This window comes from Gallus gallus, chromosome 10 (assembly GCF_016699485.2).
Source record: "Gallus gallus isolate bGalGal1 chromosome 10, bGalGal1.mat.broiler.GRCg7b, whole genome shotgun sequence".
NCBI lineage: Eukaryota > Metazoa > Chordata > Aves > Galliformes > Phasianidae > Gallus > Gallus gallus.
Window position 1 is genome coordinate 6,640,183 of NC_052541.1, and position 27,303 is coordinate 6,667,485.

The 27,303-nt window shown below is 38.3% G+C and overlaps 2 protein-coding genes across 3 annotated transcripts in view; one reads left to right on the top strand and one right to left on the bottom strand.

Annotated features, from left to right (window-relative positions):
* Positions 1-27,303, bottom strand: part of MPHOSPH10 (M-phase phosphoprotein 10) — a 1,076,704-nt gene that overhangs the window by 832,290 nt on the left and 217,111 nt on the right. The gene's annotated exons all lie outside the window — the stretch shown is intronic.
* The window catches only part of MYO1E (myosin IE), a 220,193-nt gene that overhangs the window by 28,016 nt on the left and 164,874 nt on the right, over positions 1-27,303 (top strand). For both annotated transcript variants that reach the window (XM_413782.8, XM_046899260.1), the window contains exon 2: positions 8,716-8,823. The gene's annotated coding sequence lies outside the window, so the exon portion shown is untranslated. The remainder of the gene's footprint in view (positions 1-8,715; positions 8,824-27,303) is intronic.

The following is a 27,303-nucleotide window of genomic DNA, read 5'->3' on the forward strand; positions in this document are numbered from 1 at the left end:
ATATTAGCTGTTTATATCTCCTAAGCTTTATCTCTGCATTGTTCCTTCTGTGGAGCGCTTCTTGTCTTCCTTCAGTATTAACTGTCCTTAAGCTGTGTCCTGGTCATCAGGCCTTTGCTCCTCTCTGGTTATGTATTCCTTGACCCAGATGATGCTTTCATGTCTTTGTCACTTATACTCTTCCTTTTTTTTTTTTTTTTTTTTTTTTATCTCTCCCAGTTGTTTTTCTGGTCCTTGAGGAAGAAGAGATCTTACCCCATTTCAAATGACGATAATTTAAATTGTAAAAGGCATAATGATCCTTCTGTTCAATATTTTGCCTAATCTTTTTGGAGGTTAAAGTGAAAAGATTTTATAATTTGTAAGAAGTACAACTTCCCTTGATCTCCCTTATCAGCTCTCTGTTTGGTTCATTACATCTGCCCATTATTATGTTGTTTCACTTGGAGATTAAATGCTAGCCTCGTCAACTCGTCATCCATCCTTACTGTTCTTCTCTTTAGGCAAGTTAACCCTACCGCAAGCCTCGCAACTCACTTTTGATGCCTGTGTATGCTGAAGCTGGATGTTTTGACTGTGCTGTTATACATGTCCCATCAGTTATGAGTTCACATCTCTTCTTTCTGTCTTCTCAATTATATCTTCTGTTTTCCCACTAACGCTGTTGAGAAAATCTAAACGTTCATATGCTATTATATGAAGATTTTCTTTACAACAGAAGAGTTGGCTGTATTGGCAGCTGACATTTTTACTGCTGGTAATTTGCTGAAGCTCATGAAAATAGGAAGTCTTTTAAAACTTTGTGGATTGGAAGATGGAAAAAATGTGGAAGTTTTTTTTTTACAAAGAGTAAAAGAAAAGTAAAAATAGGCATAGAGTGTTTTCATAGTTACAGCCTGAAAATCTGTCTGGGGCTTTTCTACAGGAAAATAAAGTAAAACTTACGGAGCAAAAAAAAAAAAAAGAGAGAAGTGCATTAATTAGTTTCCAGTCAGCTTATATTAAAGGCAAATGCTTATTCACTAGTGTTCTCTAATCTCTCATTTTAATTCAAGAGTCAAATTTAATTGAAAATTTTTTAATTAAATGAGGCATCTATGGATACTTATTGACAGATGGCGTTCATGGATGTGATATATAGGAATGGCTGGCAGTCAGTCTGCAGAAAAAACAAGCTGCAGTGTGGCAAGGGTAAGCTTTTAAGAATTGCACCTCACTGCATTTCAGGGTAAGAGCTGTTCTGAGGGTTTTCTCTAAACGTTTTCCACATTTCTCTAAAACATGCCTTACCAAGCAGGGGTACAATCTGACTAAACAGTCCTTCCCAGTTTGGCAGTGCAGTTTTGCTAAAACATGTTTTGGTGTTATTGATTTTGTTTGCTAATTTCATAGCTGAAGTACAGCTGAGTTTCTGATGAGTTGTGCCTACATTCCAAGCTCCTGAAGCAGCTAAGGACAACCTGAGGCAGGCTTTCACCACCGCCCACTCAGTACTCTGTAACCTTGTGGTATTGATGTGGTGCTCCAGAGAACTATTTGTCCTTACCAGAGGTGTTTCCCACAGAAGGACTAGCAGAGAGGGATTTGGTTTGTTGTTTCTTAGGGCTTATTTCATTTATGAACCTAAATCTCAAATATCTCTGACCTGATGAACAAGATGAGCACTGTACTGAGTGATCATTGACAGAAGGATGGACAAAAATTTACAGGGCTACCTGAGCTCTGTTTTGAAGTTTTTGTCTATTAGTGTATTGACATCAGTTTCTCCCAAGTGCGTATGTGTACTAAGATATGTTCAGTGAATTTTAGTGGATGTGTGAATTTTCAATCACGGAAATGGTAGAAACTTTTCAGAATATTACACAGAGGTTTGTCAAGGATATTAAAAGTGTAGCCCAAATTCAAACCATGTGTTTTTACATGATCTCTATGTGTACATCTGTGTAACAAGTTCCCATTGATTTTTCCCTTGTGTAAGGACAGAATTATATGTCCTGTTTTTCAGAAATAATATTACAGGTGTTCTATGCACCTCATGAGCTCAATGAGCTCATCTGTCTCTGTCTTCTCTAAGAAGGCTTCATGTGGATATTGTACAATATTGCCGCTGTTGGTATCACAGTTTAAAACTGAGAGCACTAGTGACCAAATGCCTTCTGCTTACCTCTTGTCTTTCATATGAAATTACTCGTCCATAGTCTAAAGGACTTACAGGGGAAAAAACAAACAAAATAAAGCAACAAAACCAAAAAACATGGTGCTTTAGACAAGACATCTCAGTTTAGGGGATGTTCAGCAGCGTCAGCTTACTTTGTGTTGGTTGAAATTATTCATTTCTAGATACTTATCATTATTCAATTCTAATGCTGCTTAATATACTCTCTCTCATATTTTTCAGCTTGAGAAGCTTCTAACTATAGATGAAGAATTTAGAGTTAGTGAACTGTCTGTGTATTTCACAGATAATCTCACAGAGCAGAATTTCTGCTGGTAGAATTCATCTGTTTTGCAGCCTGAGCAGCTGTTACAATAAAGCAGTAACAGTGATGTTCCTAAACAGGTATTCTTGAGGATTTAAGACAGATTAGTTTGCATTATGTGGAGGAAGTTCATGCCAGGGAGTACCATCTCCTGGCATGCTTGTTTTTCTGGTATGCAGTGGTCCTTTTATTCTTATATTTAGGCTGGTCTGGATAGATACAAGTAAATCACGAGCCTTTCCATTCATCAGTAGCCGGTCCTCTTGTCACATTCTTTCCCAATACCAAATCTCATGGGAATCTTCACTGCTAAGCTAACAGAAATATTCTTGAGCCTGAATGTATCAGTAGTTTGATTGGTAGCTCACCATTCTCACTGTCCATGGCAGATTTGTTAACGATAGCATTTACTGCAGCTTCAAGTAAATAAAAAAAGAAATAAAAAAGATTGTTATTCGGTATTCTAGGAAATAAATAATGCCCTCCTCCATGGGAAAGTAATGTGTTCCCATCACTAGGAGAAAATTTGTTGCCAAAAGGACCCTACCTAAGGTAAGGAGAAGAAGGGAAAGATGTTTATGGAAAACCAATCTGTTATAGCAATACCTTTTTTGCTCTTAACTTACTCTTTCTGGTGCAAAAAGAATGCAATGCAAAAAATGGTGCAATTTGTTGTTTTAAAACTGATTGTTCTACAGAAGAAATAATCTATTGTACCCAAAGTGAGTGTACCACAATTCTGTGGATGGAACATGACTCAACTAGACTTCTTCTTTTAGTTGTAGTCTTAATTGTTCAAAAGCTTTTTACTTCCATGGGTTATTAAAGTCAGAACAATTGCCTGCAAATTTTTGCTATTTATATATGAAATCATCATATATCCATCATTTCTGATGGAAGTGATCTTACCTCCTTTTCTTTTGGAAGGAAACAATGGTGTTGGAAGGGACCTCAAGGATCATCAAGTTCCAACCCTTCTACCCCAGGCAGATCTGTCAACCAGTATCAAAATCCAGTGTCAGATCTCTTCCTTACTTACTGTCCTTGCATGGCAGGCAATTGCATTAAAAAGTTAGTTAATACTATTTTAACATACATTTTCTACAGTGCTTCCTGGAGATGCACTGGAAAAAAATGGTGATTTCTTTTCTAGATAGATTTTTTTTCTTGAAAATATTTCCTGTAGTTATGAACTTCTGAGTTTCCTTAAGTATTTTCTTGCTCTAAATAGGCCGTTTTCTCCAGCATATCCTGTTTCAAAATACCTACCCTTCTGAATTTCTTTATGGTTAAGAAAATAAAAAATTAATATATGTTAATAAGTGCAGTGTAGGTTACTATGCTGTGTGACAGCACTGGAGGAAAGAGTAATTTTTCTGAAAATTCCTGTTGACGAGCGCTAATGACTGATAAGGGTATGTATGTTAAACGAGGTGATTTTGATGTATTTGGTTTAAATTGCTTCATTGTAACTGGTAGGTAATTTTCTCCTTCTGACAAGGACAGCTAGTTTGTGCTCACTGTTTCATTGATTTTACTTGGTCACATCAATATGGCTTTGCTGAAACAGGCACACCCTGCTCATTCATCTTAGTAAGGCTGAAACTTTGCTGCTGCTTCTCCTTGCTCCTTCCAATTCATCAGCCAATGACAGCCTTGTCCTTTTATCATTTAATAAATTTTAGCACATTTTCCTTAAGGCTTAAGGTGTGCGTGCTTAGGCTTTACCATATCTACTTGCCTTGGATCTATTAGTACAAGCATAAGCACACTGTATGGAAGGCTTGCAGACTCTCTCTTAGACGTAGCTGTTCATTTGCCTGTGAAAATACAGAACTACTTCTCAATTTTAGAAAGTGTGGATATTTTTCCTTATATAGCTTACATGGTTCTTAATAATTTTCCAGTTATTTCTTGTACCTGTTAACACAAAGGCAGTATGTAATGTGACAATTTCCCATTTACTGTACTTTAAATTCAGAAGAAGAAGGATGAATCTTTCTACCACTGTACTCTCTAAGCACTGCTCTTTTCAGCATCTGACAGCACTGAGGGTGTAATGGTCATTAATATGCTAATAGAATCTGAGTGGCAGAAGTTGTATTTCTAAATACACAAAATGGTCTTTGGACCCTCTACTGCTCAGAGTTGTTCCAACTACGTTGTTTAAACTTCTTAATTATTTTCATATGCACACTACAAGTCTGGGTAGTCATTTTACAGGGGTAGACTCTTAGAATTCAAGTGTTAAAAGTTGATTCAGCCTATAGCATGGAGGTGTGCTCTCGTTACAAACATTGGGCACTTCATCAAGTTCTGTGTTCTCCTACCTTAGGCTTCAAATGATTTGGTTTATTTTTACAACACTGATTCCTCACAAGTATAGTTCAAAAGTATTCACCACCTGTGTTTTTTTTTTTCATGAAACTGTTTGACCTATTGAGTCAGAGCTGCAGGCATGCATAGTTCCCATAACGTAATGTGAGCCTGTGCTCATTCTTCATCCTTGGTCTCTTTCCTCCTTAGAACCCATCAGTTCTTATCTGTCTAGTTTAGCACTTCAGGCTGCAATGAGATCTGGAGATGACTTCATGGAGATGACAAGTATGTTCCACTGACACTGCAGGTTCAATCTACAGTGCTCAATGGAATGCTGAGTATTCATACCTCCTTGAGTCTTTGACTGGCAGTCAGTTTGGTGGCAGAAAAGATAGGAAAAAAAATCAAATAAAACCCCTGTCATCCAGGTCGAATAAAACAGAATGAGATCATCAGTGGATCAGGGGAAGATACTGTCCCTTTCTGCTTGATCCTTGTGAAGTTACAACTAGAGTACTGTAACTGCTTAGGTCCCCATATCCTGCCTCTTCCAACTGAGAGATGTGAAGTAGCTGGAAAGATGTGGGAGGGGTCAAGAAGGGTGGAGAGAAGTTGAAATAGACTTTTTGAGAAGAAACTGAGGACTCTGTTTAGTAAGCTTAGAGAAGACCAAAAGGCTATATAGTAGATGCTTCCAGTAAAGACAAAAGTGACAGGGCCAAGCTCTTCTTAGTAGTACCAGATGATGTCACGAGAACAGTGGCCACAGGCTGTAGTTTGGGAGATTCAGGTTAGATATTTTAATAGAAAATATTTTCAGTAAAATTGTGGAATGTCTGTCCTTGGAAGCTTTCACAGTTCAGCTGAGCAAAACCATGTCTGGCTTGATTTTCTGTTGAAGATAATCCTGCTTACAAGTAGTGGGCTATACAAGGTGATTTCTAGGTGTTCTTCCAGCCAAGCAAAATCTCTAGAGTTCTGTGCATGTATTTGTTTGTTGCTCATCCTAGGTATATATAGGGCTACAGGAATTATCCTCTCCATATCAATAAAAAAGTATTCTATGAAAGTAGAAAATGCCTTCTCACTTTCCTTTCCAAAGTATTTTGGGAGGCGTAGGCTCTTTCAGAGAGTCATAAGGGAAGTTTGGATCTTAAATATTTCTCTGCTCTACTTGAACATTCTGACTTTGTGGAGGTAAGAAGGTCAGAAGGATGGTGAAAGAGCGTCCATGTTGTGAGTCATAAATATGCTGGAAGATTGTATTGCTTTTCTTGGACACATGACACATTGGCTCAGGGTGAACTACCATGTTTGACATGCAGTCAGTATTTTAAGACATTTCATTTCAACAGACTTGAAATAAATAAATAATCCAAACAGAATAAGTATGTTTTAGTACAGATGCCATAAAACAAAAAGATCATTTATTTTTCTTACTTGTTTCCTGGATAGTTCTCATCTTTGTTAACTTCTTCAACTATGATTATTAAAGAGTCTTGTCATTGACTTGTATATTGTAATAAGAGTTTGGTACCAGTACCCAGCCAACATCTTTGTCTTCTCTCCTATAATCTGAAGTAGTTGCATTGAGGAATACTGGAATATGAAACTGGAGTGTGAGAGTTTGTAGGAAGCTGCTTTGGTTATTGTGAAATTCTTTTCTGAAGAGAGGTGGTGGTGATACACATTAATTAGAAGAGTAAATGCAGTGATACTAGGTTGTGCTAATAGCTATGTTTATCTCAATAAGGAGCACTGCTGCTTTAGGATCTGATAACAACAGCTCTGAATACCAACAGGGAACAGTGTTTAGCAAAGGCAAAATATTTATATCAGCAGAGACTGGCTTTATGCTGTTCTGGTGAGTGTTAATGTGCTTCAAGGTCACTCAAACCATTAGCAGCCTGATACAGCAGCAATAAACTGTGCGGGTAAAGTATTTAACAATACAGTTTCCTTTGTAGTCTCATTAACATAGGTATGGAGTTTATTTAAAACATTTGCAGGAAGGCTATATAAGTACCATCCACCTTGAAATATAGGTAGAAATTGAAGTTATTTCTCCATTCATAACATTGCTCATATTCCTGGGATGGTGAAATAAGGCATTAACTTTGTTTAATATTTTGTAAAATGGATCTGTAGTCTTGTCCTCATTTTTACTTCATGTGGGTTTCCTCTCAAAAGATGTGATCTGTCTACTGCTGAAATCAATAAGAGATCTACTTTTGACAGGAATACTAATTGTTAGTTATACTAATGCTTTCATATGTTTCATTTTTAATCAACTTCTTTGTGTCTTAGTTGTAGTGGAAAAAAAATTGCTGGGATTTCAAGAATAGTGGTCTTCTAGCTCATCCAAGTTGAATAACCTTGCCAAACCTTGCAAGGAGCTCCTACTTGCTTATTCGCATGCCTAGTTTGTTGTGGTTTGCACTCAACCTACAGTTATGGCCTCAGCACTATGCTGTTGCACTTGTTCATGTAAAATGGAAAGCACAGTTCTAAGATCTTGGAATAAACTTTCTGTGATACAATTTACTAATTTGAGTCCCCAGAATATGTAATTATAGATTTAATTGGATTGGGAGGAGTTGAACCTACAAACCCTTTCCTTCTCATATAATAGTAAAATTAGCTAAACTGTATCTTCATTTAAAAATTCACTACAACATTTAATAAAAAAGAGAAATTTCAGAACTATTTCTGCATACAAAAAGATCTCCCAAAACTACAGTCTGTACAGTGGATACTGTATAATTTGCAGAGAAAACCCACTGTATTTCCAGTGTTGTAAATTTCAGTGTTGACGTTGTAATATTTGTACAGGAACATCTCTCTTCTGGTTACAGCTGTGTGATTTCAAATCCATCTGTGCAGTTGTGTGCTGTTGTCCAATTGAATGTTGTGTAATGTGCTATAAAAAAACCAACATTTAAAATTAGTCATCAGCCTTGAGCACGTAAAGTAAATCTGGTTGAATCACTGGTGTAAAGTAATATCACAGTTCTCAAGGATTAATTCATCAAATCTTACAAAGAGAAACCTTGAGATCGCTTCCTAGATCATCTGATGTCAGTTTGTTTTCTGAGAATGAACCCAACAAACACCAGAAGGCTATGATCTTTGTACTGTATTTATGTTCTCAATACTACCATCTTTCAGAAAGTGTATTTATTATACAATGTCTATTTTTAATATGTTGCATATGTATACTTTGCATACACATTTTGATAGTCATCTGCTGCTAACTTGTTTTAAATTTTGTAATGTCAGTGCTTAAATCATATTTCAAGGGTGCAAACTCAAATTTCCATATTCCTCATCACTGTGACAGCTAAGGACCAGCTCTTTCCATTGTGTCGCAGGTACTTTCTATTTGGCATGAATCATTCATTCTGGTGGTGTTTAAATGAATCCTTGGTCTTGAAATATAATTTCTGAGAACACTTATTGTACATAAATAACAAAAGTCACATGGTAACTATAATATTTATTAGCTTACACTTCTGAAACTGTATACCAATGTGCTTCTCGTTTCCCCTTAGAAAGAGAATTGATTATATTTAATACTGAAAATACATTCAGCTTTTGGTATTAAGTTTTTTCTTTGAAATTATTAACATAGCTGCAGAAAAGGATCTTTACTGTCTGAATGCTCCAGAAACCACCAGTTAAATCAGAAGAAAATAATTATTCTGACATTATGCCAATTAAAAATGTAGCTTTAGTGTGTGATTGACAAAATAAATAAATGAAAACTGTCTTTACTTTTAAAATAGACATTTTCAAGGATTCTCTAACTGAAGTACATGTAACCCCAAATGTGTTCACTACACACAGAATCCTTCAGCAGTTGGCTATTTGGCATGCATAAATCTAACCTTGAGCTGTTTTTTTCACGTTGATTCAGGTCACCTGAGCTCATGAAAATGCAACCTCTTCTCAGGATGTGTCCTTACATCATAGCGTGGGCCGCTTCTTAGGGAACGTAAGGATCTGTGTTGCAGCCCAGTGAGAGGTAAGGCTTTTCCTTTTGTTTTTATGAAGCAGATAATTTATGAAGATATACTTAATATCCTGTAATGGCCCGTGTATGGTTGTGCTTATTCACAGCTTCACTAATAGTCAATTCACAGAAACCAGTAATAACTTTATTAAACTTCTATAAGCAGTCCAATGCCTTTCAATGCCGGATGGTAAGTGTTCAAAAATAGCATTTGGTAAGTGTTCAAAAATAACATTTAGCTTCATTTATGGTGTTTATTAGTTAGGTTCCAGCACTTAAGATTATTTTACAATAAGCTGTTGCTTATTTAAGAAGAACTTAGAGATTTCCATAAGAAATATATCTGGAAAAAGGTTATTGTAAATCTCATGTTTTGCAGCGATAACTATAACAAAGGAAAGCAGGATATGCTATGCTTGTGTGACCTTAATGTGTTCCAGCAGACAGTGCAGATACTCTCAAGCACATGATTTCTATTAAAAATAAATGTTGCTGCGAGATTCTTTTTTTCACTGGTGTAACAACAGTGCGTTAAGCCATTCTCTTTTTGGGGAGATACTAAATGGATACTGGGGAAGAAGTTCTCATAACAATCTTAGAAACAGCTATCAAGTTCTCTGGATTCCTGTTAAATCTGTAGAGACTTACAAAAAGCATGTGAAGTGGAAGTGTTAAGTCAGGGCTTTAAACAGTGATTGAGCACCTGGTGGGAAGGCAGGGGGAGCTCAGGTGCATGCAGTTCAGTGCACCTGAGTGACCAGAAGGGGTGGAGCCAGGATCCACCACTGCCCAGACCTCATTTGAGGGTTGGCAGTGGAGGTGAGGGCACCTCTCTGGAGATCTCTGTGTGCCTGAGGTTTCCTACAGGTAAGCAGATTCTTTCTTTTATCTCTGTGTCTACTGCTGTTGCATTTCGGTGGATCCTCACTTGCTGTGATTGGAGATCTTGCTGCTCTGCTGCTGTTGTGCTTTTCATTGTGCTACACCGTATATGTGTTTTTGCCCTTTGCTGAGCTCTGCCTCTTCATGCAAATCACTGAAGAGTTCTCGGCAGTTAGAACCAGAGAAGGGTAAACGTGTCTTTACTGTGTAGAGAGATGAATTGGGAAAAATAGCAAAAAAGTAGTCATGGCCATCCCTGACTTCTAGGGGTAGGAGGATGCTGACCTTTTGGAAACCCATTGCATGCTCTCTAAGCCCTGGGGTTTATTTATTACTCATGTATTTATTGCTATTATCTCTGTTTGATGCTCTGCTCAGTCATTAAATATAGAGCTACCCTGTGGTGGTGGGAGATTTCCCAGACAAATTCAGAATTTGTTGGTAGTGCCAGACCCAAGTAAATTAAATAAATACATTATTTTGAGTTAAGGTGAATAATGTATTTTAATATCCAATTTAAATCTTGATTACAGATTAGGTTTTTCTGTACGTTTTCATGCTATTTGTTTTAAATAGCCAGCACAGACAACCCTATTAAGAATTTGCTCTCTGAAATAGAATTTTGTAAGACTGGGTGTTATGACATAACTTTCTAAAAGCATCTTAATTGAGTCATTTTAGAACACCTTTGAATTTGTGTTTTTTGATAACTTCAAATGCAATTTTAGTAAAAACATCAGCAGCGGAAACAAATAGAACTGACTGTGGAGGTACCAATGAATTACACTCATTGAATTTGAGGTTTTTCTTCCTAGCATTCAGAGGGCCTATAAACGAAGTGGTAGATAGCAGCTATTGCCCCAATGAGAAGCACTGCAGTCTTGTGTAAATATAGTCCTAAAACAACAGGAGAATTTTAGGATTGTATGAAACTGAGCTCTCTATAAGAACAAATTATATTTCCTTCTTGGTATAAATTGTAAAAGGACTAGAAATTCTTTATTTGATAAGGTATATTGCAGTTATGCTATGGAGTGTAATACAAAGGCTGCTCTGATAGTAATGCCTCCCATTTTATTAAGTTGGCTTATGACATCAGATGATCAGATTGGTGATGTGGCAGTAGAGGTTGGACCTTCTCACCAGTACTCCATTCCATGTTGTTGCTGTGTGACAGGTGGCAGCAGAGGGGCAGTCTGACAGAACAGTGTCTGACATGGAAGTGTGTAGGAGGCAAAGAGGTGTAATTAAATTCCTGCATGGGGGGGGGGGGGGGGGGGGGGGGGAATGTCAGTGACTGCCAATGGGTGCCACTTGCTGGATGTTTATGGAGACCAAGCAGTGGATGTGAGCACAGTGAGGCAGTGGGTGCAGTGTTTCATCAGTGGTGACAATGGGGAACCTCTGCTGGTGCTGATTGATATGAGAGTGGCATGCAGGCTCTTGTTCATGGCTGATAAAAATGCATAGCTAGTGGTGGTGACTGTGTTTAAAAAAAAAAAAGTGTTTTTAGATGAGCCTTTGTGCTCTTTGCATTGGTTTTAGTTTCCATGGGAATAAATAAGGGGCAGTACTTTTGGAGCAATCTACATATTTGTCTCATATGTTTTCTCACACCATTGAATTATTCTTTCTAAAATATATATCTGCAGTATATCACATTTCCCTTATGAATCATTATATGCTTCTTATGTAAACTATGGCCATAATAGTTAATATATTATTAGGAAAGATACGTTGTGTGTAAATACCAGCTTTTTCTTGTGGGTTGGCTATTTACTGGGGGGTTTTCAGCCTTTCTTCTGAGATGGGTAAGGATCACCAACATTTGGGAATCTGTCTTGCTGATGTGACACTGAATCCAACTGATTTGATTGTGGGCTGCCAGAAGCAGGTTTGCTGTAGGGCAAATCATCTATGTGGATCTGCCAGCCCTCCTGTTCCATTTGGAGGAGTGCACAACCAGGGAGCCCTTATGTTCCTGTTCTTCCTGCTGTTGCAATTGGGAAAGAGGACAACTTTGAACAGTTCTGTGCTAAATCTGCATGTCCAGGCTTTGTTTCAAATATAGGGTTTCCTGTTTAAGAAAAATGTGCCGATCAAACAAAAAGCCTTAGGAAACCATTTTGTTTACCCAGTGCAAAAGAACCTATTTATAGCAACAGTTTGAAACATCTTGTGTACTTGGCAATTAATAGAACTATGTAGGCATCTTTGAGTTATCTGAGGTAACAGAGGTTGAGAATGGGAGAGAAATAGAGTGCAAATCATATGTAAATTAAGCTTGTAAGAATATATTCAGTTAGATTGCTTTTGAAAAGCTTGTAAGGAGTTTTCTGTGACGAGTACGTGTGGGCAGCTTCAAACAGGAGAGAGCAGAGTAGCACTGATGCAGGTGGCTTCCCCAGCGTGCTGAGGAACAGGGAAGGAAGCAGCACAAAGGAAGGGCCCGCTTCAGCCACTGCGCTAACAGTGCTCTGCACAGCTGCAAATGGGCTGCAGTTCCAACTGCAGCAGCAGAAAGGCAGTCACCAATTATAAGCATGGCTGAAGCACTAAACCTGGCATAGAAGAGGATTAATGCAAACTAAAAAGCGAATAGTGCTTCCTAATCATAAAGCTACTGCTGTAACTACCACAACAGAAGCCAGTTTGGCTTCTGTTTCTGTTAAGCCAGTTTCAGTTAGGTGTCATTATGTCTGCTCCACTGCTGTTCTGACTATAACGTATGCCAAAGGCATGCTCCATTTTTGAAGTGGATTATAGGACAGGTTTCAGTGCTCAGAACTGCATGCTGTTTTTTTTTTTCTGTCACTTAAAGCAAACACTGCATGTTCCCCATGTCAGACTTTTGTGCGTACTTTTGCATTTCCCATGTCAGTCTTTTGCATGTACTTTTGCCCTCGAGTACTCAAAAAAGTACATTTAAAGCTCAGCTCACTGAAATACATTGAAAATGTCCGGAGAGGTAACAAAGCCATCTCTTCTCATCATCAGGGGATTTCTTGACTGCCAGGAAGGCTAAATGTGCTAAAGGCCATGTTTTGTCTATACTCACAGTGTCTGCTCTTTGGAATTTGAGAATAATACAAATGAGATGAGACAGCGGCTTCACTTCAAAAAAAAGTCCAGTACTGAATGTGCCATTGAAAAGATGCGTACATGACCAAGGGACTTACCTGTGCTGGGAATCACTGACATACTGATAATAAGCTCATTCAGGGAAACCTTCCATCACAACCAGTTTTCTGTTTTGTTTTTTTTTTGACAGCTTTCACTGTCTTTTCCTATTCACCTTAATGTGCTACATCATCTTGAAAATACTCAAATGTAAATGTTGTGTGCTTTCTCACTTGGAGAGGTATCTATGGAGTAATTACAGACTCTATGCTTCTTTTCCCTGTGCTGTATTTTTCTGAAGAGTCATTCCTTGGTATATACCTGTGCATACAGGATCTCACATTTTCTTAATAACAAAAATAGAGAAATAATTACTTCCTAGTGTTCCCGGTGAGTCAAAGAGTGTTTTTAATGTACTTAGTTGTCTAAGGAGCTAGGTCTAACCAATGGTGTATTTCACATCACTGTGTTGTTGACTTAGAAACCATGGCAGTGATGCCTCAGTATGTATCAGTACCACTTAATGACTGTCCTACGTTAGGTATCTGTGCGCCACACCTACCTACTGGAAAGGTGACTTATGGTGTAGGTCTGGTATTATCATTTCAGTGGTGCATGTCTGTCAGTGATGGGGAGAGCAATGTGTACCACTGTAGGCAACAAACAGTTTTTGATGTACTCATATTTAAGTAACTGAGTAGCCTGGCTGCGCTATGTATCCAAGCATAGAGTACAGCTCTGCTCTTAAGAAATTGTGTAGCAATAAGTAATAATCTGAACTACTTATATTTGTCATTGCAGTAAAAATGACTATCAGACTTTCTGAGCAATGGTAACTAAGGATTTAATAGAATTAAAATCATTCTTTTGTGGCTGTGTTTCTCTTCCAAACCAGTTTATATTATTATGAGCATAATATATGTATATAATAATATTACATATATACCAGTTTATATTTGTTTTGCCTGAAAGAGCAGGTCTGTACATCTACATGGTCTTTTTGTGGTGGATTTTCTTTTTTATTGAAAACTAATTTCTGCTAACTGATAGGCTGGATTCTGATTTCATTGTCACTGATGGAGGTCTGAATTAATTCAGTTTAGACATCTTTAGGTTTTCTTCAGTGTTTGTAATCTGAATCTTGCAGGAAGGAAGTATTAGAATAGTGATTGTGGTATTTCTACCCTGCAAGGCTCTGTAGCTATTCATTTTTTATACTTCTTAGATAACAAGTGAAGTAGAATAGCAAATGTTCCTGATGAATAGTAATTATTCTTTATTTATTTAATTTTACATTTGTATAACGTTAATTAAAATGCAGTATGCTACAATTAGGTTGTATTCAGCTGTTAATATCATCTGATGCATAAAAGAAAATGTAAATTCAAGGCTTAGAATGTATATAAATGTTATCAGGAGTCCTTGGGGGTAATGTCCTTTGCATCCATCCATCCTAGATATACTTGGCACTCTGTGTGCTCTCAGTAACTTGTTAGGAGGTTTTCAGTCCTGCGTACTAGAATAAATCATTCTGATTGTTTACGTGTCAAGGGGCTTATAGCTCTGATTCGTAAAGGAGCTCAATATCAGGCCCATCATTTGCAGTCAGCAGCATTCTGCCTTCTAACAATGCCTGAGAGACTGCACAAAGGATGTTATTTTAGTAATTTTCATTTTTTAAAGCAATCTATTTTTGTATGGTTCAAACATTTCTATTAAACCTTGTATGTGTTAGTCTGCAACCCTGGATAACGAGCAAGTGGGAGGACAAATAGTTCTGATGCTTTCGTGGTCAGGAATTCAAGTACAGCCAGGCTGTGTGTTACCTTTCTTAGGAGGCAGGAAAGTCATTTTGTGACATGGCTTTATCATCAGTGTTCTGGTGAGTTTGAGTGGCTTTTTGACGAACATGGCTATGTCATTAAGCTCAGAGAAGCAGCCACTGTTTCATTTCCTGGGGAAGAAAAAAAAGTGAACAGGGTTATACAGAGGACTATTTTCTGCATATAGTATGTGGACCATTCACCTGAGAATCTGTAACTTTTATTCTTAAGAGCATTGTTTTTTTTCTTTATTATTCCTCTTAGCAGTGAGACTTTCCTTTCTGAGAGATGGCTCTCATTCAGCACCACTGAATTTAACCTCTTTCTGCGAAGTGTTGGGGTTAATGTGGAGATTTGGTCTGAGCAGGAGATCAAGTTCCTTTGCATTACATTTGCTTGCATTTCATCTTTGGCTGATGGAACACTATTTCTATAAAAATGTTTATTTTGTTATCTAGCAGAAAACCAAGGTCATTTGCAATACAACAGGCCTTAGAGGAAGCACGTACACCTTATCATGTGGCTTAAAAGGTTAATTACTTCTTGCAGGAGTTAATTTTAGGATGGGAGTGTGCTGAATTATCTCTTTATGAGGCTTTCAGACAACTGAAGTTCACCAGGGCTCTGAATGAAATCTGTAGGAACTGGAGATCGTAGGTAATGGCATGAGCTCGGGGATTTGCATTGTAAGTATGAAAGTTAACTTTGTTCTGTCATAGAATCAATCATAGAATTGCTCAGGTTCGAAGATATCTTAAAGATCATCGAGTCCAACCACAACCTAACCATACTACCCTAACTGACGACCCTCTGCAAAATCATGTCCCTGGGCACCACATCCAAATGGTTTTTAAACGCATCCAGGGATGGTGACACATCCACCTCCCTGGGGAGCCTATTCCAGTGCATAACAACCCTTTCTGTACAGAAGTTTTTCCTGATATCCAACCTAAACTTACTCTGGCACAACTTGAGGCCACTGTTGATACAACAGTGCTGTAACTGGATACCAGGACTCTGATTGTATATGCACTCATTACATGTAAGGCATTAATCGATTATCTAGGGGATGCAGGATCTCCTTAGTCAATGTCTTCATAGAGGAGATGAGGAGTAGTTTGCACCTGGGTGACTGACAGAACTGCCAGCCCCCTTTGCAGTGAAGTATTTAATAGCTGCAGGACTGTCCAGATGGAAAATGTCGCAAATTCAGGTGGGAATTTTGAACAGGTTTTGAGATTTAAAACCATGACACCGTGGAGCTCCTGCTCCATCTAATCCAACCTGTATGCTTAAACTAATGCCTTTGATGGCATGTCCCAGGGATTTCCAGAGCTCTTGCTGCAGAAGTAAACTGAACATTGGTAAGACACTTGAAAATGATCTGTAGAAAGTGTTTCTGCAGAAGCGGAAATTGTTCTGTGAGGGCAGTCTTTTGTAGGGTATAGCAATGTTAATGTTTTGTATATAGTTAGGGTAACAGCAGTGTTGCATGAGCTGGAATGGCCGTGTGTTACAATGGGCCAGCTGGACTGAAACACTGGAGCATAACAATGGTTTGCGTGGCCTCCTGCAATCCAGGTGAAGCTGCCAAAGAAAGGACCCTGACAATGGAGGCTCCCATTGCTTTCCAGACAAATCAGCTGTCCTGCTGTAGGGTGTGATTCCTCGTATGAGCACTGCCCAGTGTCTGGATTCCAGTAAATTTAAGCTTTTGTTTTTAATGAACATTCTGTTCATGAGTGTCTGCAACAATAAGTGCTGCTGAAAAAATGGTGTCTGTTTTGTCTTGGTTAAATAAAATTTTAAGAATGTCCTATTTTCTCTGCTCCACTTCATTCACAACTTGTTCATCAATCCTCTCCTGACTGCAGTGCCTGTCACCACTTCTGTCTCTCCCAGATACTTACCGCCCATCAGATCTGTCACCGCCTCTGTGTGAAGGTCTGACCTGTTTCAATTAGGAAAAAAAAGTACATCATCAACAACAGAAAAAGATCAAAAAGCATCAGCTTTTTCATAGTAGTGATTAATTACTGTTTGCTGGATTAATAATTATTGTGGCCATACTCTGACTAATCCGCATTTTTATCGCCAATCCTTTTTTGGTAGTAATTGAAGGAGATGTCTTGTTTGTTTACTGGGACAAAATATACTTTTCATTTGCCAGTCTAGCTTTGCTAGTGTCTGCAGCTTCCTTTGGGACTGTTCATTCAAAAAAAGATGTAGCTTGAAATAGCTACCGAAAGAGCTTGGGGAAAAAAAAAAAAAAGCTTGCTTTCATTTACAGCTACTGTGACTTTTGTGACAGAGTCATAATAAATATCTCATTGCTTTCCTTGATAGTAAATGAGGCTTTAAAAGATGGTGATTGAATCATCGTCAGTTCTGCAGTGAAAGGTTTCTGCTTTTGTAGTCACCAGCTCAGGCAAGGCATCTCTTTACGTGTCGCAGCACAGCACTTAGATTAAAACATGTTCCCACCAGGGGAGTATTTCCTTCAAGTTTTTGTTTGTTTGGACTATAGGATCTCAAATACGACATGGTGACCATCTTTTTTTTTTCCCTCCCTATAATATTTTCCACTGAGCTTTAATTTTTTTTCCAACTCTTGCTTATGTTTTTTTTATGGCTTAAATAGTAGTAATTCAAGCATAGGAAAATAGGCATCCCCTGTGATAGCTTAAAACATTTTTCTGCTGTGCAGCACTGTCAATTTGTAATGGATAATTATAATTAGTTTACATAAGCATGTGCAGCCATTGGCTGAAATGGAATGTGTATTGCAGGTATGTGCTTTACTACTGATGCATCCAGAGTAGTAACAGGGATAAGGAATGCATTCTGGTGACTGGGAGCTTTTTATAGCAAATATCTATAGAGTGTTTGGAAGTCTATTTTATTCAGTGAAACTCCCTTGAATGCCACCAGAAGAAAACATGGAGGTAAATCATGTAGGATGAAGGAAATTTTTTTTTCTAGAACTTTTCTTCTTGGAGATTCAACCAATGACTGACCTTGCAGACAGGTTGAGCTGCAGCAGCACAGGTGGCAGGGTTAGGGTGACCAGCCGTAAGCACTTCATCTGGGTGGGCCTGGAGTGACAGCCACTGTTTTATCCCTGGCTGTACTTACGATGTAGCCATTGCATGGGTTTTCCCTTTTGGAAATCTTAATGCAGTGTGGCTGCACTTTCCAAGGGAGAAACCCTGGTTGTCTCTGGAATCTGTGTGTGCTCTATGACCCTGAGCTCCCTGACAGATGAAGATTCTGTGGCCTAGTTACTGTGGTCTGCTGATGTTAAGGCAGTTGCTGCTAGAAATCTTTTTTCTGTGAATTCCACACTCATTGGATAATTTCTAACCACAGTGGAATTCCTGCGACTGAGCTAATAGAGCAGAACATAGCTGTGCCATCTGCGGTGTGGTTTCTAGACAGAAGTGTTTTGCAAACACAAATAGGTGGAGATGTGGATCTTGTCATATGCTCCAGCAGCAACAGGAGTGTTTTGCAGCCCTTCAGTGTGGTGTCACTGTTGCCCTTGTCTCTGTGATAACCACCCAGAACAAGGCCCCATTGTTTGCATTTCTTTCTAAGCTGTGTAGGCTTGAATTAAATTTCTTTCCAAACTAAATGCCCCCAGTGGCGGGGGACTGGAACTTGGTGATCCTTGGGGTCCCTTCCCACCCAAGCTATTCTGTGATTTGGAGGTCTCCATAACAACTCTGGTTTCTGCATCCTCTAAAAACTGTAATAGCCACTTGACGCTTTATCAGTTACAGAATTCCACTGTATGGAGTCATACTCTGTTTTGTTTTGTTTTATTGGTATTTTTTTTTTGTGTGTGTGTGAAATTGAGCCATTCTGAGCTGATGACCTCAGCAACAGACATGGATGCTCTCACAGTGATGGTAGTGGCTGTGATGACTACCATAGCAGTAGGCTTGTATAGGCGAAGCCAGTACTGATCTGGATTTGTTCACTATTTTACATATGTCATACTATTCTCTGTCATATGAAAATGCAGCATACATTTGCTGGTGCTTTCAGTTATGTATTCCTCATCAGTTTCTTAAGCTTAGTATGGTAAGTAGGAGGCCACCCCACGTACAGGAAGAATGCCAAAGAGTTTGAGTTCTTGAAGGAAACTGAAAATATAGCAAAGCTGGATTGCAGTGCTGACTTGCTCACTGCAATAAGGTCACTTTTTCTCTTTGTGGGCACAATACTTTTCACTGTCTCTTTGGTTTTCACAGTAATTTAACACTATTTACTCTAGCTGTCTGTCTCATCAGTCTTGTTATACTGGCATGAGATGCTGCTGTTTTCTACCTTCGTCACTGGCTCCTGAATAGCCTTAGGTTTTATTTCCCCCTATGTCTACTTACTGCCGAGTTATTCTCTGAGTCCTTGTCTCTTAACTGTATCATTCTTAGCCAAAAAGAACAACAACAACAAAAAAAGCCTTGTGGGTAGCTTGCTGCCTTTTCCCACCATTTCAAAGACAGATGTTTATATGTTTATAGTATTCATTAAGGCTAGCTTCATCTTTATAAATGCTGGCAACAGAGAGTGATTGCCTGGCTTGCTTCTGACTCTGTAGTAGTAATGCCTGGTAGCATGCATCTTGAGTAGGGAAAAATTTGTAGGTTGGCTGCCTTTTAATCATGTTTTGAAGATATGAGGCAAGTCCCAAAAGATAATCACAGTCATGAGATGGCAAGGTGTGAGAACACTTTGGATATGTTCATCCATACTTGTCTTCCTCCTCGGAGATCAAAAGCCACCCGGGCACAGCCCTGGGCACTGTGCTCTGGCTGGCACTGCTTGAGCCAGGAGTAGGACGGAGGGGCTGCAGTGCTGCCATCCAGCCTCAACTATTTCTGAAAGTGATGGGAGTATGAACACATTTAATGTTTGCAAAGTGTTACCATCTATAGTGCTGGAAACTGCATTGCTATTTATAGTTTCATTATTCAGTCTTTCTATGCAGGCATGTTTAAAAAGAAATTAGGATATTTTGGAAAACCTGTGGCCACAAGTCGGAGAAATATTGGGATTCTGTCGTGCTTAATATGTGATTAATTTCTTCTTGAACTATAGTACTTGCTGAGCCTCTTCCATTTGAATATTGTGGCTTTTAATCAACAACAAATTTTAATCAACAACAACAAATCAATTTGCAACTTAAGCATACTGTTTTATTTTTCCTATTTGCTTCTATATTCAATTTTTAGAGATCCTTTTACTTCATCCATTGATTAGTGTAACGAAAGACAAATTTAGCAGTAGCCTGCAGCCTGCCCAAGTTGGTTTACTCTGTGCAGAGAAGTCCTTGTACTCATGCTGTCTGTTTAGTCTCAGTGAGAATTATTTAAGATTCAAGTACTTTCACAAGATGGACTGAATTGTAAGGAAGGTCTGGCTTTTTCTAAGCATAATTAAAGGAAGAAAATATAACTTAGTATTTCATAAGGAGAATTGAGTTGAAGTGAAGAAGACAAATCTTTTTGCTTTTTTAACTGCCTTATAGCATGAAGGATTGCTAGACCTATTTAAATTTGTATGCTTATGCGTAACATTTTGATTTACACATTTTAATTTCTATAACTATTTAATGATGACCAGTTTTTTAGGTATTCATATATCTTTTATAAATATACACACCTTCACACTTCTATCCAGAAAATAAATGTTAAAACATCCAGTTCTATGATTTATGGAAAACAGTCTGTGGCTTCACTGTTGCGAGCTTTTTAATAGATGACTAAATTGCTTATAATTGATGCTATTGTATCCTGTAAAGCATACAAAGATAAGCATTACCTTACAGCAACTGAGTTAGCAGCATTTTCTTTCTGAGCTTAGAATGCAACTAGGATCTCAGGAATTGTGTATATGAATAGAATCCTGCTGCAGCCTCTGTGGGAAGTTTGTAGCTTTGTTTTGAGAGTTAAATGTGGCTGCATTAAGGTACCGGTAGTTGTTGTGTGTTTGTTTTTTCTTTTTTTGGGGGGGCGGGGGGGAGTGGTGGTGTTTTATTTTCAGAATGTTGCTAAGAAGCAGGCCAGATGCTATTGTGTGTAGGCACATTTTGTTTTTATTAATTAGCATTCATAGCTGCCTAACAGGGTCAGGAATCAGCTGGCGGGAAAAGATTGAAAGTCAGTAAGGACAAATTCCAAGTCCTTAGGACTTCTCAAATAGGAAAACCTTTTGCCCTTTGAGAATAGTTGGGGGAACAGCCATGGGAACAGAGAGGCTGAATAATCATTGCCATCCTTAGAAGTTTTCAACATCAGGATGGATAAGGCCAGGGCAACTTGGTCTGACTTTATTTGGCCCTGTTTCCAGCTGGAGATTGAATGACAGTCCTCCAGGAATCCCTTCCAGCCTCAACTACCCTACTTTCCTGTGAAGAAACCTAAGTGATGCCAGTTGTACCAATAGAAGCTTACGTTTCAACAAAGAGAGGAATCTGAAAGTTCCTTACAATAGACAATGTCTTCTGTGACTTCTACAAATGTCACACCTTCATTGTACCCTTGCATCCAGCTTGCCCTTTATGCTGGCTATAAATAGTTGTTTCATACAAGTAGAGGCTCTTCTGTGGTGAAACCATAAAGTAAGATAGAAAATGAAGGAAAATGTCACTTCTGATTAAGGCTGAAGAGAGAATTTAGGTAGACAGAATGTAATTACACAGATTGGGATTTGTCCAGTGCCCCAGGTCTAACAGCTTTATAATGAAATAAAAATCTTTTGTTTGCAAATATTGTATTATTGTGAGAGCATCCTGTACTCAATTCCAATCAATTTCAGTATTACCCAAAAGAAACAAATGACAGCTTGGTGCTGTGAGTAGGAGTTGCATTGTAGGGGATGCTTCTATTGATCCAGAGTTTTACCTTCTGAACCATGAGATCTAATTTGTCATGTTTCCTTTTTTATGTTTTCTTTTTTTTATGGTCATCTCTACAGTAGGCAAAATCTTACTCTGCTGATTGAAAACAGTTTGTTCATTGCGAGGCAGACAGGTCTGATTTATTGGTTGCTTTTTCTTTTTCTCATAATGTTTTATATTGTTTGAGAGCTGTTTGTTGTCTAGCTTCATCTGCTATCTGTCTGTGTGAACAGGGTAAGAGGGGTGCAAAGAGATGGGATTGCAATACCTTTCTATCTGTAGGAAGTAACCTCAGTGACTGTGCTATTAAACATCATTCTTATTATTCTGTTCTTATTTACACTGCATTGACATAACACAAAATAATTTGATAAAAATGAAATGCTTAGCAGATGGTATGTTTTAAAGCCATGCTGAAGTCATCAGTCAGCCCATGTAAGGTGCCAGCAATGGGTGACTGGGGACCGTGTGTCTTCCATGGAGGATCCATGCAGGAGTGGTCACCTCCACAGACCCACAGCACTTTATTGCTCTCTGTAGGACTGGCAGGAGTATTAGAAGTCTGTAAACTAGCTCTAAACTTATGGGGAGTTTTCTGGTTTGGTTTTGATTTGCTATGGGCACGGAGTTAGCAACAGTGTGTCTGTTTTAGAACTGTTATTTGTAATGGTGGTGATAAGGGTGTAAATAATGTGCTGTGAAGTAATTCCAAACAGCCTGGGTTTGTGTCCTGGTTTAAAGCTGAGCTGTCCTTTCCTCGTGGCAGTGGAATGAAAGAAGTTGTAACACGTTGTCTCACAGTCACTGGCTGTTTGTCACAACAACAGATGAGTTCTGCCGTCTGGAAATAAGTCTGTAATAAAGTCTGTTCTGTGGTAGACAGGAAATCAAGTATGGGGAGTGAAACCCCCGTGGTAAATTTTTTACTTTCGCTCTTCATCAATCCTAAGGCAAAGAGAGGATGGATAGCTTTCCTTTTATTCAAATAGCTTGCCAGTATATTATGTAAACAACCTCCTACATAGCTATCTCACTCATTTTGAGAAGAAAAAAAGATTCCATTTCTTAAGGTATTGTAAGAAATGAAAAGGAAATGAGTGCTTCTTGGTATCCTTTTCAGAGTGCTTCAGTATTAAAGGGGAGGTTGAGAGGTAGGTGAGTAGATACTGTTTCTTTGAAGGAAATACCACTTGCTAAAGCCCGCTGGAAAGTTAATTAGAAAAGCTGTATTTCTAAAGTGTGAGGTATTTAACTATGCAAAATGTTTGGTGAGTCTTGTGCAGCCATTTTGTGAGCAAGAATCCACTTCCAACAAGTTGGTCATCTGTTCTTGGCTCAAACAAATCATGCATTGTGTGTCATAGTCTTACAGATGGTCTCAAGAACTACTCTCGATAAAGAACTAAAACTCTCAGCTTGATATTTAGAAGACTAGTAAATATTTTACTGTATGCATATTTACATGCAAAACATGTATGGGATCTGTTTTCTAGCTAATGCATGTGACTATTTCCTATGGAAGTTTTTAAGTTTACTACATGAAGAATGAAGTTGTCTTTGTTAGTGTGATGTCTTTCTAATTATCCCTGCTTTTGCCTTGTTGTCTGAGACAAAGGGATTTTGTAATTAAAAACTTTATTTTTAGTATTTCTTTTGACTGCATTTAGTATAAATGTAATAATCATGATTCTCCCTAATATGTTCTGTGTTCAGTATCCAGGAAGATAAGTTTTTCATTTGTGTGTGGCTAGGCTCTTCACAAGCTGCTAGCGTTGCTGGTATTGGAAGGAGAAAACAAATATGACCTGGTAGCACACATGGTGATGCCAGCTTTCCAGTGGCAACTGTTGGCTGGTTTCCTGTGCTCCATTTCTGTGTGTAGATTAGCAAGCCAGTAAATACAGCAATAGGAAGGCAGCAGACAACAGTAGGGTTCCTATCCATTTATCCCTGAGGATGTATCTTCATTTGATGCCATCTGACAAAAAGAGGAAAGGTCCCATACGTGGATATAAACCTTCATATGGCTCTTCTGTAAATAATCAATCTACACAAGCTTCCTACAGTCGTGGGAAGGACTATCAAAGGAAGGCAGTTCTGCATTATAATTAAATTGTCTCATGAAAATCTGTATCTGCAGATGTTTAGTTGATTACATCTACGTACTGTTGTTTGGTCTATGTTGAGATGAGCATGTGATCATATTGTTTAGTACTATAACAGTGTGTGTGAAGAAAGTGACTCAGGTAGCTAGCGTGGGCAGTCTTGTCTTTATTAGAAGAAAAATGAGCTTTAGAGGCATACAACAGTAATTGACCTTGTGTCTTCTCATAGGTCCTTTTAGTTTAATTTTTTAATACAGTAATCCTGTCAGACGTTGTTATTCTCATACTCCTTACTTCTCAAACCTCAAAAGGCTTTCTGTCCCAGAAAATGTGAATTTTTCTTGTAGAAGACGTTTGCCACGATCTTAATGTTGGATGTTTCATTCTAATGAGATCTAATGTAGGAGAGGATCAACTGCTTATGTAGCTGCTACTGAATTGCTACAAATTTATATCTGAGAGTATTAACCAGAAAGGAATGGTGGCGCTACTTAGGCTGTTGCATGGTTGTAAACCCTGCAGATGAGGTAGGGGAAAACTTTAAGATGCCTGAAGTCAGAGAAGCAGAGTACTTCTGTAAAGGAGAAAGCAACGTTTTCTATCATGTAACCAATTTGAAGGTTTGATATAAGAATAATTACATTTTAGTTTTGAATACAGCTGAGACATAAATTTGATTTCACATTTTAAATAGAAAAAATACTCTAGAAGTGAATCAGGTAGCATATCTGCAAGTTATCTTGCTGTTGTTTTTTTGTTTTACTTGTCAAGGATGCTTTTGTGCTAACGTGGCCTGAACAGGAAAGAAACCTCAAACCTTTCTTTATAAATATGTTTGTTCTTTCAGTCTTCCAATCTTTCCCTTTATTCACCTTTATTTGTAATCATAAATGCCTGAAACTGAAGTGAACACACGTCTGCACTGGGCATTGCTGGTTTCCCACTTTGGGGGGGGCAACCAGTTCATTTGCAAGAAAATTTTAAGGTGGTTTGGGAATCACTTTAGGCATTCTTCTGAGGAAGGTTATGTCTAACCTACATCTAGGTTAAAATCAGTTATGTCTCATCTGCCCTGGTAACAAAGGGCTTAATACTATCTCAGTTGGACGGAAGCAAAAAAAAAAAAAGTTGAAATTGCAGTGCAGTACTATGCTTACAGAATCATAGATTCATAGAAAGCGTTATAAGCAAGGACTAGCAGGAAAATATTGATTTCTATAACCAAACAACGTCATGCTTGGCACTTGCGAAGCTTTAGATGAGGCATTGTACAACCCATTCCTCTTATTTCAATCCTGTTTTCTTCTCTCTTTTAATATATACATTTAGAGATCATTTTCCTGTAGGCATGACAGATGTGGATGTCTCAGGGAAGTTCATACATGCATCCACTCCTTTGCTTACATTTCATTCATTGTATATATTCAGCTTGATCTCTGTAGATCTACAGAATTCCAGTCCCAGGGTTTCAGTAGGATTTCCCTCCCTCATGTGTTCTTTCCTACTCCTTTCTTTGCTCATTTTTTTCCTTTTCAGGTCTAAATTTGTTGCTCTTTGATGTGTTACCAGTATCATCAGCCCCACTCAGAAGTCTGACTAAAAGAGAAATAACAAGGAAAGGAAAATCAGTACCTGACTTATGCAATATTCAGATGGCAAATGAAAGTATGCAACCCCGAAGACTATGCTGTGTCACTTGTAGGATTTACACCACAGATATGCAATTGAATTATTTTTTTCTGCCTATCATACACAAAATTTTGATCAAACTGTGCACTTTCTTCATCATGTTTGCTGCTGCTGCAGGAACAAGCATGTTAAGAGCCAGCTTCTGCCTTCTTGCTAATGATTCCCAGTGGCTTGTTCCTCTTCACAGTGTAAATTGCATCTACTCAGAATGAAGTCAGAGTAAGCAGCAGTCCTTTTTTATATGGAGATGAATCTGAACTCCATTATACTCAGTGGAAATATTGAGCATTAATGGCTTTAGCAAATTTCATTATAACCCCATAGTGAATTTTATCCACCCTACTGCAGTTTAAGTTCTGTCTCATGCCCGCTAATCCTTTTATCAGTCTTATTCCCCATCTTTGAACAAAATTTCTTCTTCAGAGTGAGTCTGTCCATTGAGAGTCACTATATGTTTTTCTTAAGCTGCTTGGAAAATTTTTAATTAGAATAATATAAGAACTGAATCCCTCCAAAGATTTTTACATGGCTTGCGATTTTCATCTGCTTTTTAAGATGATACAAATTTCCAGGGAAATACCCTTTTGGAAGACAGAATGAGGTTAGCAGCATGAGCTTCAGAAATAGTGATTTTAGGCAACACTTGCTAAAAAATAAACCTCCTAACGGTTTCTGGGGAGCTCTTAAGGTAGTACTGTTAGAATCCTTGCAATACCCACCATAAGCTTGTAAGAAGATAGTTATTTTGTATAGCAAGTTGTTGTGATGATGCTGTGACACTGAGAACATGACAAAACGTTGCCTTTTAGTGTAAAAATGCACATGTATGTGTAGTTGATATAGAAGCTATCGAGGGAATTGAATCTCTTTTCAGAACTATGTATTTACTGGGTGGTATTCTTCAAAGAAGTGAGCTTGTTGCTGAAAAGCCTGTTTCTGATGTGTTTCCCAGGAATAGATGGAATTTTAAGTGGAGAAGTACAATAGTAGTAAAGTAAAATTCATATGTGCATAGCAGAAGTTTTTCTAAGCTATAGATAACTCATACATTGAAGGGAGGAAAAACCTTTTCTGCGTGTCTTAAATGTATTTGTGATGCTGCTTTTTCACATAATTCACGGACATTTTCAAGTTGATAACGCTGTATTTGTGCCTTCCTGCTCCACCTTCGTGGTGTTTCCAATGTATGCAATGTGAGACATTCCACGAAGAAAGGGCACAACTGCACGGTTTGTAAATACCCAGTGTACATTTCTATCTCAGTGTTTTGTAATTCTCTCAACCTGCAGCTTTTCTTGGTGAAGCCAGCTGGTTTCCCTATTTTTTTTAAAGATAGTAGATTTGTTTACATGTGTCAGTTTGTCTTACAATAGCGATATAGCTGTTTATAATGCATTTGGAAGCCAGTCAGTAATCAGTCTCTGCTAAAAACATTATACTCTACCTCTTCTGTAAAAGCAGAAGTACTCCCACTCACTCATGCTGGGAAGGCTTCTTGTGGAAACTGTGCTGCCAGTTACAAGAGCTGTACATGAAGTCAAACTCAATCCCTTGATTTCGTGTAATGGCAGACATGCTCTGTTTTTGTAAGTACACGTAGTATATTTCACTAGGATATTCTCATCAGTAATTCAAAGTGTTTTTGTAGATAGGAAGAAGGTTTGATAGCCCAGCAGCTGCCCTTTTAAATCTTGATGCCAGGAGCTCTCCCAGGAAATACAAGCTAATAAAGGCAATAAGGAACGATTTGTGGGTTTCTTACAGTCTGTGTGCAAATACCAGTCGTGTTAGCCTATATAGTGCTGTCAATCACTGAAGCCACAGAAAGAGGAGGAGGAAGAAGAGAGATGATACTCCAGGTCAGATGATGAATCACTGTCATCCATGAAGAGCTTGTTTGTGCCCACTGCAAGAGGGCTGTAAGGCAGACAGGACATAATTCTTGCCCAGGACTCACCAGCTTAAGCAT